Consider the following 13,544-nt stretch of genomic DNA (forward strand, 5'->3'; position numbering starts at 1 on the left):
ATGAGGAGGGTTTTAAGGATAAAAAAGAAGAGGTCTGAATTCTTTAATCTGTGATAAGAGCTGAGATGTTGTGAAAAAGAAACCAGCCTTCCCTCCAGACTGTAAACACCTGAGGGTAAGGAGTCCGACTGGATTTCAAGTTTAGGCTAAAAACTACATTTTAATTTAATTTTGCTGGGCAGCTGTCCTCTTTTCCCCACACCTCCTTCAGCTGCCTCAACAAGTCTCCAAAAACTCCACTGTCCTCCTTAAAATTCTTCTTATGTACCTCCAAAGCCACCTAGCTCCTACACAAGAGGTGGTGGCATAAGAAATCTGTACCTAACCCTGTCTGGGACACTTTATATAATATCCTGCCTGAAGTTCCTGGGGCAGAACAGGAGAAAAATCTAATAACCAAACAAGAGGTTTCTGTAAGTGTGTTAGCAGTGATGTAGCAGATTGGGACGTGGTAGTGCATAGCTCTGAGACTTTTTTTTTCAGAGCAGGAGTAATGACATCTGCTAGAGTGCAAGCTTAATTGGTAGACTCTCCTAACCAAGGCTTTCAAGATTTATCATTCTTTGTATTTGCATAGAGGAAGTCAGAAAATAAGGACAGCTTATTATTCTATTACTTGTCTTAAAACTATGGGGACTATGACCACAACATTTGGGTTTTATGCTATGTACTGCTGAGTGTGCTTGTACATGTGTGTGTATGTGTGTGATAAAGGGGTAGTAAACCTTCCGTCCTCTAGATGTTGCTGAACTGCACCTCCCATCAGCCCCAGCAACTATGGCCAAGGATGATAAGAGTTGTAGTTCAGCAACATTTGAAGACCAAAGGTTCCCCATGCTTGGTGTAATAGATCTTCACAGCTGGCTGCAGTTTTGGACTCTCCTTGGGGGCATGACAAGGGAGGCTGTCATGATGAGCATCTGCACTTAAAGATGTATCACTACAGCACTGAGTGTAAGGAGTCTATTCTGCTTCCCATTTATTTATGCAAAGAAGAGGCAAAACATGTACAAACAAACTGGTAAAGTATCTTCCGAATGGAAAGTATATTGTGTGTGTGCATACATGTTAAAAATACAGAACGACTGGCAATTTCAAAGATTTCAGACAAGAAATGACTACAAATCAAGTCATTTCATCCACCGTTCCTTCCACTGGCTGTACTGATTTCATAAAGTTAATACAGCCTTGTGGATATTCTTATTGTTTGATACAGTGGGAGTTGCAATGAAAGCTCAATGTGGGAATCTGAAATGCAGCATTTCAAAATGACTACCACATGCAGAGTAGCAGTTGTAATATTTCTATTTCCTCTGCCATTAGTCTAGAAACAGTAAAACTCCTGCTGGCAATCTTATCAGAGCTGTGGACAAACTAAAGGAAATATCAAGACCACCTTTGGTAAAAACAAGATGAACAACTCTATATTTTAAAGGAGATGTGCAATTCTGGCTTGTGTTTGTCTGATACAGACTCATACATAGAAAAGAAATGCAGGAAGTAGTTGGTTCTTGAACCTTAATGTTTGCTTCTTGGACCAAAAAATATATGATTTTTTCATTATTATTCTGCATCATATATTGCACACAACAATTTAGGATTAATTGCAATAAATATCCCTACTACGGTAGGACAGTTAGAATAAGAGACATAATGAAATAATGTACTAAAAACCTGGAGCAAAATTTAGCAATAAGCAAACTCCGTATTGTACCATGGTTACTACTCTACTTTTGTGATCTTTTCCTGGGAAAAACCTTAGGTCACTTTCACTGCTTCCAAGGAATTATAAGAAGCAAATGGATTAGGCACTTACTTATTTCTTTTCATTGATTGATAGCCCACCTTCAGTAGGGCCACATTCACACTGTACATTTATTCCACTATTATTCCATTTTAAACAGTCATGGTTTCCCCCAAAGAATTCTGGGAAGTGTAGTTTGTGAAGGATACTGAGAGTTGTTAGGAAAGCCATAGTCCCCTTACAGGCCAGCAATTCCCAGAGTTCTCTAGGAAAAAGGACTGACTGTTAAACTACTCGGGGAATTGTAGCTGTGTGAGGAGAATAGGGGTCTGTCTCCTAGCAGTTCTCAGTACCCTTCACAAACTACACTTCCCAGGATTCTTTGGAGGAAACCATGACTGTTTAAAGTGGAATAATAGTGGAATAAATGTACAGTGTGAATGTGGCCTAAGTTCTCCATATGGCTTACAAAGAGTAAAAATTGCAATAAACCATATTACAACAGTTCTGTATAAAAAAGTAGTATAAAAACAGTCAGTGAAATTCAAAATGAACTCCAAGCAGTATCAAAGCAATGTGCAAATGATTACAAAGCTTAGGATTTTATTATTATTATTATCATTATAGTTTAAAGATCTGTCAGGTTTCAGCCCTCCCAAGAACTCAAAGCTGTGGTCTCCACAGATGAGGAGCAAGGGGACCCTCCAGCAGATTGCCATGCTGCTAGTCATCCTGAGGAGCCATCAGACCTGCCTGAGGACTGGAGGTCCTCACACCGGCTGCCTGGCTTCTTGTCCATCCACCCTCATCTATCCATGGCCACAGGAGCAAAGAAAATGGTGAGCCAGAGAGGAACTTCAGAGCTGCCAACAAACTGCCCAGCTAGCTGTCCATGAGGCTACTTGGGAGGAAGGGGAAGCACATAGAAACAACACCTACACAGGTCAGGACCTGATGGAGAGGCTCCGGGCTCTATATAAGTTCCCAGACTCAGCTGCTTCCTTTCTGAAGCAACAGCGGTCATCACAGCTCCAAGCCCCAGCCTCCCTGACCTTCAGCAATCTTTGCCTTGCACTGAAACAGCATCAATGTAGACACCATGTGTATCTCCCAGGGGAGAGCATTCCACAGTAAGTGCTGCCAGCAAGTAAACTCTGCCCCCTATAGCCATCTGCCACACCTCAGATGATGAGGGGTATCAGAAGAAAGACTCCCTCATGAAGACCTTAGGGTATGGGGCGGAACTGGTGGGTACAAGTGGTCCTTCGGATTTCCCCACCCAAACTGTGAAGGTGATGAAGCACAGGATCAATGTGATAAAAAAATGCAGACATACGGTGGCATCCAACAAAGTCGTTCCATTAGTTCAAGAACTTTTGGCTGTGCAACAGAACTTCCCCTCCCTCTCCTCTCCCTGCATGCCCTTACCCCCCCCTTCATCTATTGTGGAGGTTCCCCCAACCCTTCAGAGCAGATTTGGGGAAAGGCCAGGGGCACGGGGAGAGGACACAGAGAGTGGAAATTCCGTTGTGCAAATGGAAATCCTTGCACTAATGGAACTACTTTGTTGGATACGCCCCCTGCAGCTGTATTTTGGACTGTAGATGCTATCTTCAAAACATAAAACATGAAACAACAGCTGGGCTTAAAAAAAAATGTAGCCAAGTTCTAAGCATCCACCAACAGTGACTCTCAGGCTTACCAACCTGGTCTGATGAATATTGATCGTATAGATGCAAAGATGGCACATTAGCTTGAAGTGCACCTCATTATCATTAATTACAAACAGAGTAGACTCTCAGGGTAACGGCGCCCAACTTGTAACTGATGTTATGTCAGCAATATCACATTTTCAAGTCATCAACTGACAGCTCTAATTAACATGTGAGGTTAGTCATAAGATCACTCACCATCAGTCTTTCCCTCTGGAACATTGATTACTGTCTCCTGGCAGGAAAGAGAGCATATCCTGTTAGTTGGTTTGCTACTCTCTTGGCCTATTAAACAGCAGTGCTAGTGCCTCAAACAAGTGAATAAACAAGTCAGCCTATCTTCTCCCTTTCCTTTACATGGTCAGAAACTTCAACTTGTTCACATTGAACAAGTAGGCATATACTTCTGCATATGTAAAGTCTGCTGCTAGGTAAAGGATTCATCCTACTGTGCAAGTACACTGTGTGCTGTGGTGAACGGCTGAGCTGCATGGAACTGACTGCCCCTTGCATCTGAGCTAAATATGTTTCAAAGGCATGAATGCAATCAGCATGTCTTCAATTTCTATATCATCCTAAACTCCTTCCATGCATCGCCTTCATTTTTATTGCCTTCTTAATTACCAAGTCATGACCTCATGTTTTATAACCTTTTCTTTCAATCCCTTTACAGCCCTAAATGATTTGCACATATCATCTTTAATTGACACCTCAGTGTGACATCACCAAATGGAGACAATTTATAATATTTAGAAGAGTGAAGTGCAGAGGGAAACAACTGTGTGTGTGTGCATGTGTGATGGCACAAGAACAGCTGGTCCATAAAGAACCAAACATGTGCCAAATCAGGTGACTCAGATGTGTACAAGAAGCTCTACTTATGAAATGACAGAATGACTTCTGCTTGTGTGGAGTTCCATGTGTGCACTGAGGTCCCCAGAGAATTCTACATTCTCGTTCTGATTTCAGTGAGAATGTGGCAATTAGTGCTCAAAAGTTAAATTGTATTATTATTAGCATGATCACTCATTCCACAAACATGCCAATGGATAGCATTCTAGACAACTGAGTTTACTTTTCTATTACTAAATTTTTACAAATGCTTTTAAATGGGTTTTAATGTTGTACATTTTATCTTTTGTGTAATTTATGTAATTTTATTGTTTTATTCTTTGTATTTTAATAGATTTTATTGTATTGAGATTTTAAATTGTCATAAGCTGCCCTGAGTGGTGCATGGGCATTAAGAGGGCAGGACAGCAATTTTAACTAACTAAATAAATCAGAACATTTCAGTTGAAAGGTATAAAACTAATGGAAGAAGCAGGAGTTTAAATGCCAAAATCTATCATCCAATTTCTTGAGAGGTTTCTTCACCTGTGAAAAAGGCTTTCATTTCTGCTTCATTTGTGGAGTGCTTTATAATTTCTTTATAATTTCAGTGGTTGCAGAACGGAGCTTACTTTATCATTGTGAGGTGGCTGTGTATGGCATATATTCTCCTAATTAGGCATTCCTCCTGTATTTTGCAGTCTCGCAGCTGTCTGTGTGTCCAGATCTTAAAAAATCTCCATGGGAGGAGTTATCTCATAATGTCTTCCTTGAAGCGGGAAGGTGCTACCTAGCACACGAGACTGCTATGTGTGTCGAGCCCCAGGTCTCTCAGAAGAATCAAGGAGGGGGGCTGGAGGAGCCCCCCTGGATCCCCCTTTTGACACTTCAAATGCTTCCCCACCTCCTGACCTCCAGCCTGCACCTATCCAGTCAGTATCATCAGATGAGCCGTCGGAGGCGCACCCTCCTTCACCCCGCACCAGACATCACGAGAAGCGCGCCGGTCAGAGGGAAGCTCTTTGTAGGAGTGAGAGATTACATGCAAAGACATTTCCTCTTTAAGGTTGCGCCCCCCTGACCGGGGTGCTGAGTCAACTTCCTTCATATGCTGCAGAGTATGCTTAGTAGCTTAGATAGGGATTGCAGTGAGTTAGTTTAGTCGAGTTAATGAGGCGTGCTGCCTTTGATGTTTCAATTACCCTAATAAAACAAGAATTGCTTTCACCCTCATCTCTGTCTCATGCCTCACACTCTGAGCAGGACAATGTGGGGCTGTCCTTGTAGACATGCTAGGGGTTTCAGAAAGTGGAAGAGTGGGAACTGGCTGGGACATCTATCAGGACTGATTGCATTGGTTGCCTATTCACTTCCGAGAGAAATTCAAGGGGGTCAACACCTTGATGTCTAAATCCTTAAGTAACTTGGGCCCCAAATATCTGCAAGAATTCCTCCTCCCCTCTTTGCCAGTAAGGCTGTTAAAATCTACAGGAGAGGTGCTTCTTATGATGCCATCTCCCTCAGAGGTGCAATGAGTGACGGAGATGCAAGGGAGCCTTTTCTGCCATGTCTCTTCTCCTCAGCCCTTGATCGTTGTTATTTCAATTTATATATCTTCGTTCCTTCCAAAGGAGCTCAGGCTGGTAAACACATCAGTAACAACATATTTTTTGAAAAGCCTCCTAAAAGAAGTTTAAAATATTCTGTCAACCAGTGATCTCAACCAGGAACAGTGTCTTTCAGCCATCAAATGCCTGGGTAAACAGGAACGTTTTCAAATTCCTCCTGAAAATCAATAATGAGAGAGACAGACACAACTCAACAGGAAGGGCATTCCATAAATTGGGAACTGCCACTGAAAAGGCCCTGTCATGGGTCAATGCCAACCAGACAGCCCCCAGTGGCAACACCATAATCAATTAATTAATTAACAATTGCATTTCTTTGTCACTTTATACAAATAAGGTCTCAAAGTTACTTAACAGGATAATATATATGCAAATAAAAATCAATTAAAAGCCAAATAAAAAGAAAACAGCAATGTAAAAGATTCCCTAAAGTGCTCATCCAACAATACAATAAAAAGGACAAATCTCATTCTATCCCACTAAAAGATTACCACCACAGTACAGGCTCAAATAATATGCAAGTGTCCTTTCAAAAACCACCAAACTCCTGGGTAAATAAAAATGGCTTAGCCTGGCACCTTAAAACTGACAGTGATGGCACCAGTGATGATCTTTCCCTGCAAGGCACATTCTACAAATGGGGAGGGGGGAACTACTGAAAAAGCCCATTCTCATATTTTCACCCTCCTCATCTCCCTTTGATGAAGATTGCAGAGTTCAAATTGGTTCATGTGAGGAGAGGTGGTCCTTGAGGTACTGGGCTCCTGAGCTTTATAGGTCAAAACCAGCACTTTTAACCTAAGCCTAGAAAGTAATCAGTAGTCCACACAGTTTGGCTAGAATTGGTGCAATATGCTCAGACCTTTTAGTCCCAGTCAGCAATCTGCCACAGAATTCTGCACTGCTGCAGTTTCTGAACCATCTTCAAGGGCAACCCCACATATAACACATAGAGGTTTCCAGAGCATAGCCAGTTGAAACTAGGCTATCCCTGTGCAGATAGGGTTACCAGCTGAAGCTGATGGAAGGCATGCCATGGCACCAAGGCCACTTTGTGCCTCCACCGAGAGCAACAGTTGAATTATGGTTGTTAGTGTACCCTATGTACCAACTGGCTTGTAGATATGTGAGTATTGTATTTTATGATATTTGGTGGTGGGGGTTGTGTTCTTTTATATTTTTAAAAAATGTAACCTGCATTGGGACTTTACAGTGAACGGCGGGCAACAAATATAATACATCATCATAATAAATTTACCATTTTGGTAAATGGTATTTTTTAAAAATACCATTTAAAAAGATCTTTCTCCAGGAATTGCTTTCAAAGTAAGAAGACTTCACTTTAAAAACAAGAAGAACAATCAACATCTATCAAGCACACAGTAGGCAGTCCCGCTGCTTTCCTGCACTTACAGAAAAGCCAAGGATATAATGAGGTTTTCAGGAAACATGGGCAACCATGAAGACTGCAAAGTACAGAAGATTTGAATGAATGAAAGAAAGCACACATTCAAACACTCCGTGGCCACCTCAAAAGTAAAGTGAGCGCAACAGAACCCTACACCCCGCCCAAGAAAATTTCATAAACATTTTCTCTTCTCTTTCATAATTTTCTCAATCAGTTTCTTTACCCGTTAATTAATGGAGAATGGTTGGGAGTGGGGGGAGAATCAGGAGAATTTTTCGGCACAGCACAACATTGAACTAACAGAGAAGAGTCTCCTTAAACTCACTTTTTGTTTACTAAAAAAAGTGTCTGAAGTTAACATGATCACAGAACAACATATCCTACACATTCCTTCCTATTAGGGTTTTGGAAGGGAAGCAAGCATTCCCTGGGTCTTTAATTTAATACTAGCAAATGTTAGTCTTTTTCATGGTTTTGTGCTGGAATCCTCTCTGAGCTGTTTTTGGAAAATCTGTTACTTTTATATCTTGTCTTTCTTCTGTGATTGAAAAGTGGTATATATATACTTTAAATAAATAAGTAAATATCATGATTGTTTTCACATAGATACTGTGAAACAACCATTTAGATTGCATACTTCTGCATCATGGTATCTCTGTATGAAGAAGAGGCAATAAAGGAGTTAGAAACAGAAAACATACATGTGTACAGGTCCATCACACTCTTTGTAAACCTTGGGTCATGGCATCTGCATCCTGCTCCAGAGATTGACTAAATATAATGATATTTCAAAAAGAACCAGAGTTAATCTGCAGCACTCACAAAGCATATTTACTTATGTTTCTTTTATGTTTGCGCCATCAATCTTATCTGTTTTCAAGCCATTGAACTGTTTGGATTTGAAGCAAGAGGTTGAAAAGAAGGTGCTCTGGAATTAATAGGAACTAGCAGCATGAATGAAAAGTATTTCAAGGAAAAAATGTTAATGCTTTTTTCATAGAGAGGCAGCTTGTTTATGGTACCAATTCATGTGCAAGGCTTGCTTGAAAGAGAACTATTCACAGTGGAGGCTTAATCAAGAATCCACCTTGACAATACAGATCTCACAAAGCTTTTAAATAGCTTTGAGTTTTAACTCAGGTGAATGTTATTGATCCATATGACATCTACAACTACAATAGCATCTGATATCATAAGTGGCCCTGCCAGCTCTCCCACCTTGGGTAGGAAGCTGCCAATAATATGATTGATCTAATGTACACCTGCAGCCTTTGAATCCTGTTACGGTTCTTTAAGTTAGATGTAAGTCACCAAAACAGTCAGGAGAATAAATACAGGTAGCTGGAGCTAAACTGCTAAATAGTTTAACTTATATAAGGATCCATGTGAATAAGCATATTAAATTCGTATCAATTTAGGCATTTGATTTGAAAGAAAGTGTACTACGATTCTGCCCCAGAAGATGGTTTCAAAAGAATGGTCAGCCTTGAGGCAGATAAAGTGATAATCAAGAATTTTAAGAATATGCAGAGTGCCCTTTTTGTAGTCCAGAGATGAATGAAGTGGTCTCTCAAAATTCTCCACCCTATTTTCAGATAGTATACAGGCATACCCCGCTTTAACGTTCGCAATGGGACCGGGGTGTATACTTTAAGTGAAAATCTACTTTAAGTGAAGCAATTGTCTCCACTTGTACTGCACGCAATCACCACTAGATGGCAGCGGTGTCATGCCAATAAAATGTACGTTATTGCAAAGCGCGCAAATGTTAAGCGGGGTATGGGGACGTATGGAGTATGTACGTTATAGCGAGGCAACGTTAAGTGAAGCAATGTTAAGTGGGGTATGCCTGTAACTGGTTTTACCAAATATTCTCCAGGAAGAATGAAATTCTCCAATCTTTTTTTTTGGGGGGGAGGGGTCATCATTAGAAAGGACAGTGGCTTCTTTCCTTTTCTTTAATTTCCTGCTGCCACAAACAACAGCAGCACCAACTGAGCTCATCTTGGCAGCCTAGCTGCCAATTTGTATCCCCCACAATGTCCTGGGCATAGTGTCATTGTGGGGCATTGTTCACAAGAATGGCACCGGCCACAAAAAAGGCAAGAAATTCAGATAATATTCTGCAGAATTACCTTTTTTAAAGAAGCCAAGCCTCGAACCTCCGCATGGGATGCTAATTGTGGGGTGGAGAGTGCCCCAGGCAGCAACAGGAGGGAGGAGTTAGTATCCTCCTATCCATGGCCCAGCTCTTGTGAGATCACCCACAATCTTGGGCAGTCTCATGAGAGCAGCCAAGGGGTGGAGCCAGACCCAGGCCTTTAAAGGCCCCAGTCTCCTGAGAGCCGGCCTCTTTCTTCATGTGCTGTCTTTGGAGGAAGGACATCGCTGGATCAGACTGTTGGAGAGCCATGTGGAAAGCAAGGTCAGTATGGTAAAGGGCTTTATGGCAGCCACTTGATGTCTTCTTCCTTCCAGGAGCCAGCACCCAATGATGGGATCTGGACAGCCAACAGGCGAGGTAGGGGTTGTTATTGAACTTCATCCTGAACTAGGGTTGCCAGGTCAGAAGCATCCCAAAACCTGAGATTTTAGGGGCGGGCCTGAATAAAGTCATGGGGTGGGCCCGAGTGATGTCGTTAAGCATGATACATTAAGCATTAATCACAGTTGCTTGGAGCATACAATTAAAAAAATATCTGATTGGAAATTAAGATAGAAATCTTAGCTAAAAGATGGAGCCTGGGTAGGGAACATTTAATCTAGCCCACTTGATTTCCGTGGCGCAGAGTGGTAAGTGGCGGTAATGCAGCCGAAAGCTCTGCTCACAGCTGGAGTTCAATTCCAATGGAAGGAGGAAGTCGAATCTCCAGTAAAAGGGGTCGAGGTCCACTCAGCCTTCCATCCATCCGTGGTCGGTAAAATGAGTACCCGGCATATGCTGAGGGGTAAAGAAAGGCCGGGGAAGGAACTGGCAATCCCACCCCATATATACGGTCTGCCTAGTAAACGTTGCAAGACGTCACCTTAAGAGTCGGAAATGACTCGCACTATACCTTATTTGATTTCAGCAAGAAGGGTTTAAGTGCCTTCAGGCCAAACCAGTCACCAGAAGGCCACTGTAGGGACAAAGGAGCCTAGTGTTGTGGAGATGTTAGATGGGAGCATTCAGGAGTAAAGATGGATGCTCCTGAAGGCTGCAATTCTAAACACACTGCTAAGGGACTAAGCCCCATAGAACTCAACAGGAGTTACTTCTGAGTAGATATAGTTTGGATTGTGCTGTTGGTAAAGCTTGACTAAGGATCCTCTGCAAAGACATCTATATCCAAGCAGGGTTGGCAACCCCCTGCCTGGAATGCCCTGCCCTTATCTTTTAATGTGGCTGCTCCAAACTTCTGTACAGATTTGACCCTTCACTTCAGAAAGAGGTCTGAGAGATGAGTAAGAGTAAGAAGATTCTCTACTGTTTCTGTTTACACTGTGGGCTGCTATAAACTCACTTTGACAGCTAACCCAATTCCAGTAAGTAATAATTGACAGAGAGAAAACACACATGGTTTGGTCTACCTTCACAGGCAGCAGCTTGGGAACAACAACTGCAGCCACACTTTCAAATATGTGAATTCTCTTTTACCGCTATTGGGCAAGAAACAAACTGCCATGAAACCAACAACATGCATCATCAATGGGTTTTAGGGGGTTGAGCTGAGCACATTCAACCACTGCTGTTGCTTCTATAGATGTAAGGGAGTGAGGTTAAAAGTAAATGTAATGCAAACAGAAAAACGAAAACAAAAGCAGTGATGTTTTCCTAAATGCAATACCATACCAAACACAAGATTCCTATGAGTAAGGCAGACAACTTAGCATCCCACAACCAGTCAGGATTCATAATCGAAAACCAAAAGTAAAAATATCCTGGTATCCAGTCAGTTAATGCAGAATGCTGTGGCATGATTGCTGACATGAGTGAGATCCTATCAGCACATAATACCTCTGCTCTGAAATGTGCATTGGTTGCTGATTTGCTACCAGGCCAAGTTCAAGCTGTGCTTTCCATGTTATGGGTGCCACATAGTACTTGTTCTGCTCTTGTAAGAAATCAGTCCTGTAAAGTGGCAGCATTTTGGATAATCTGTTTATAGGGTTTTCGTTGTAAGAGGTATTGGTGGTTTACCATTGCCTTCCTCTGACTTTGGACACATACCATACTTTGGACACATAATGACAAGACATGATTCACTAGAAAAGACAATACAGAAAAACAGAAGGGAGTAGAAAAAGAGGAAGGCCAAACAAGAGATGGATTTATTCCATAAAGGAAGCCACAGACCTGAACTTACAAGATCGGAGCAGGGTGGTTCATGACAGATGCTATTGGAGGTCACTGATTCATAGGGTCACTATAAGACAAAATCGACTTGAAGGCACATAACAACAACAAAGTGGCAGCACCTACACTTTGGAACTCCTTGCCTATTGACATTAGGCAGACGCCTCTTTTCAGCACCTGCCAAAATTATTTTTGTTTAGGCAAGCCTATCCAGGCATGTAGAAGCTATTGTGTTTTTAAATCTGTTTTTAACTCATTGTTGTTTTTATTATTTTGAATGTTTTCAAATGCATGTCTTTAACTGTTTTTGCCAAGAATTTTATTGTTTTAATTCTTTCTGTAAACCACTTTGAGATTTTTTACAATAAAGCAGTACATAACTGTTGTAAATAAAATACATAAATACATTTGGAGTCTCTTCCCACTTTTAGGAACTGTCGTATCCAGGTTGGGACTCAGGAACCAGACCAGTTGGTGAAAGCAAATCAGTTTTTATTAAAGTAATATCCAGACAAAGACTACGCCGTCTCATGAAGTTTCAGTACAACACATAACCTGCGACTTAGAAGAGAGTTGACAGAACAAGGAACAACTATTCCCCCTGTCCCTTAAGAAGGGGGGCAATCGAGCACGAATTCTCTCACTCCACCTCAAAGTGCTCACATCCACACCCCTCCTCTCCCCCTTCTTTTGCTGCCTCATTTGCTGTCTCCTTGTACATGGTGAAGGGGGTGCCACTGCCCCCTCCCCTTCTGAGGACTCTGATTCAGGTATGGGGGAAAGTGGGGGGGCAAGGCCTAAACCATCTGGCTGCTTTTCCCTAGATCAGGAGGAGGTTGGATTCCCCCTTGCCCTCCCTCCTTCTCCAACTGCTCTAAGCTCGAAGGGGGAGGAGGCGTGGGAAGTTCACGGGAAGGATGTGTGTCTGTTGGACATTCAAGGTCTTCGCTGCCAGACAGTTCTATCTCTGAAATTCCCTCCCCCTCCTCTGTGTCTTCTCCACACGGCTCTGGCCAAATGACCCCCTCCCTCTCCTCATCTTCTGAAACATCAGGGCCCCAATCCTGCATCCTGACACCATCCCCTCTCCCATGCTGTGCTCCCCCCAACTTGTCGGCTTAGGAAGATGAGGGAACCGTTGATGAAAGTTTTTTACTAAGTCCAGAGCATGGACATCGCTCTCATTTTCCCATGACCTGTCAGCTGGTCCATAACCCTTCCAGTGAATCAGATACTGTAGTTTATTACGCCTTCTCCTTGAGTCCAGAATTTCTGCCACTTCGAACTCAGTTTGCTCATCCACTATTAACAGAGCCCCTGGAGATTCCACCGGTCTTAACTCACTGGGAGGGGCTGCTTTCGTTAACAAGGAGCGATGGAACACGGGGTGAATTTTAAAAGTATCTGGCAATTTCAGACGATAAGCCACTGGATTGATTTGCGCCTCTATTTCAAAGGGCCCCACTCTCTTATCCTGCAGCTTCCTGCATTTGCCTGGAGGAAGCGGGTAGACAACCATACCTTGTCTCCTATTTGAAGGGGGGGGCCCTCCCGTCGATGCTGATCAGCAATTCGTTTATACTCCATTTTGGCCTCGTCTAATTGTTGTTTCAGTACCTGCTGCACTGCCTGAAGCTCCTGCAGAAATTCCCCTGCAGCCGGTACAGGCATGCTTCCTGTACTGCTAGGGAAAGCCTTGGGGTGGAATCCATAATTAGCAAAGAAAGGTGTTTGTCCAGTACTGGTATGCAAGGAGTTATTATAAGCAAATTCTGCAAAATGCAAATAGGAGACCCAATCGTAGGAGACACATAACGTAAATACCTTTCTAGAACAGCATTAAGTCTCTCTGTCTGCCCGTCTGTCTGGGGGTGGTGAGCTGAAG

This window comes from Rhineura floridana, chromosome 1, assembly GCF_030035675.1.
Source record: "Rhineura floridana isolate rRhiFlo1 chromosome 1, rRhiFlo1.hap2, whole genome shotgun sequence".
NCBI lineage: Eukaryota > Metazoa > Chordata > Lepidosauria > Squamata > Rhineuridae > Rhineura > Rhineura floridana.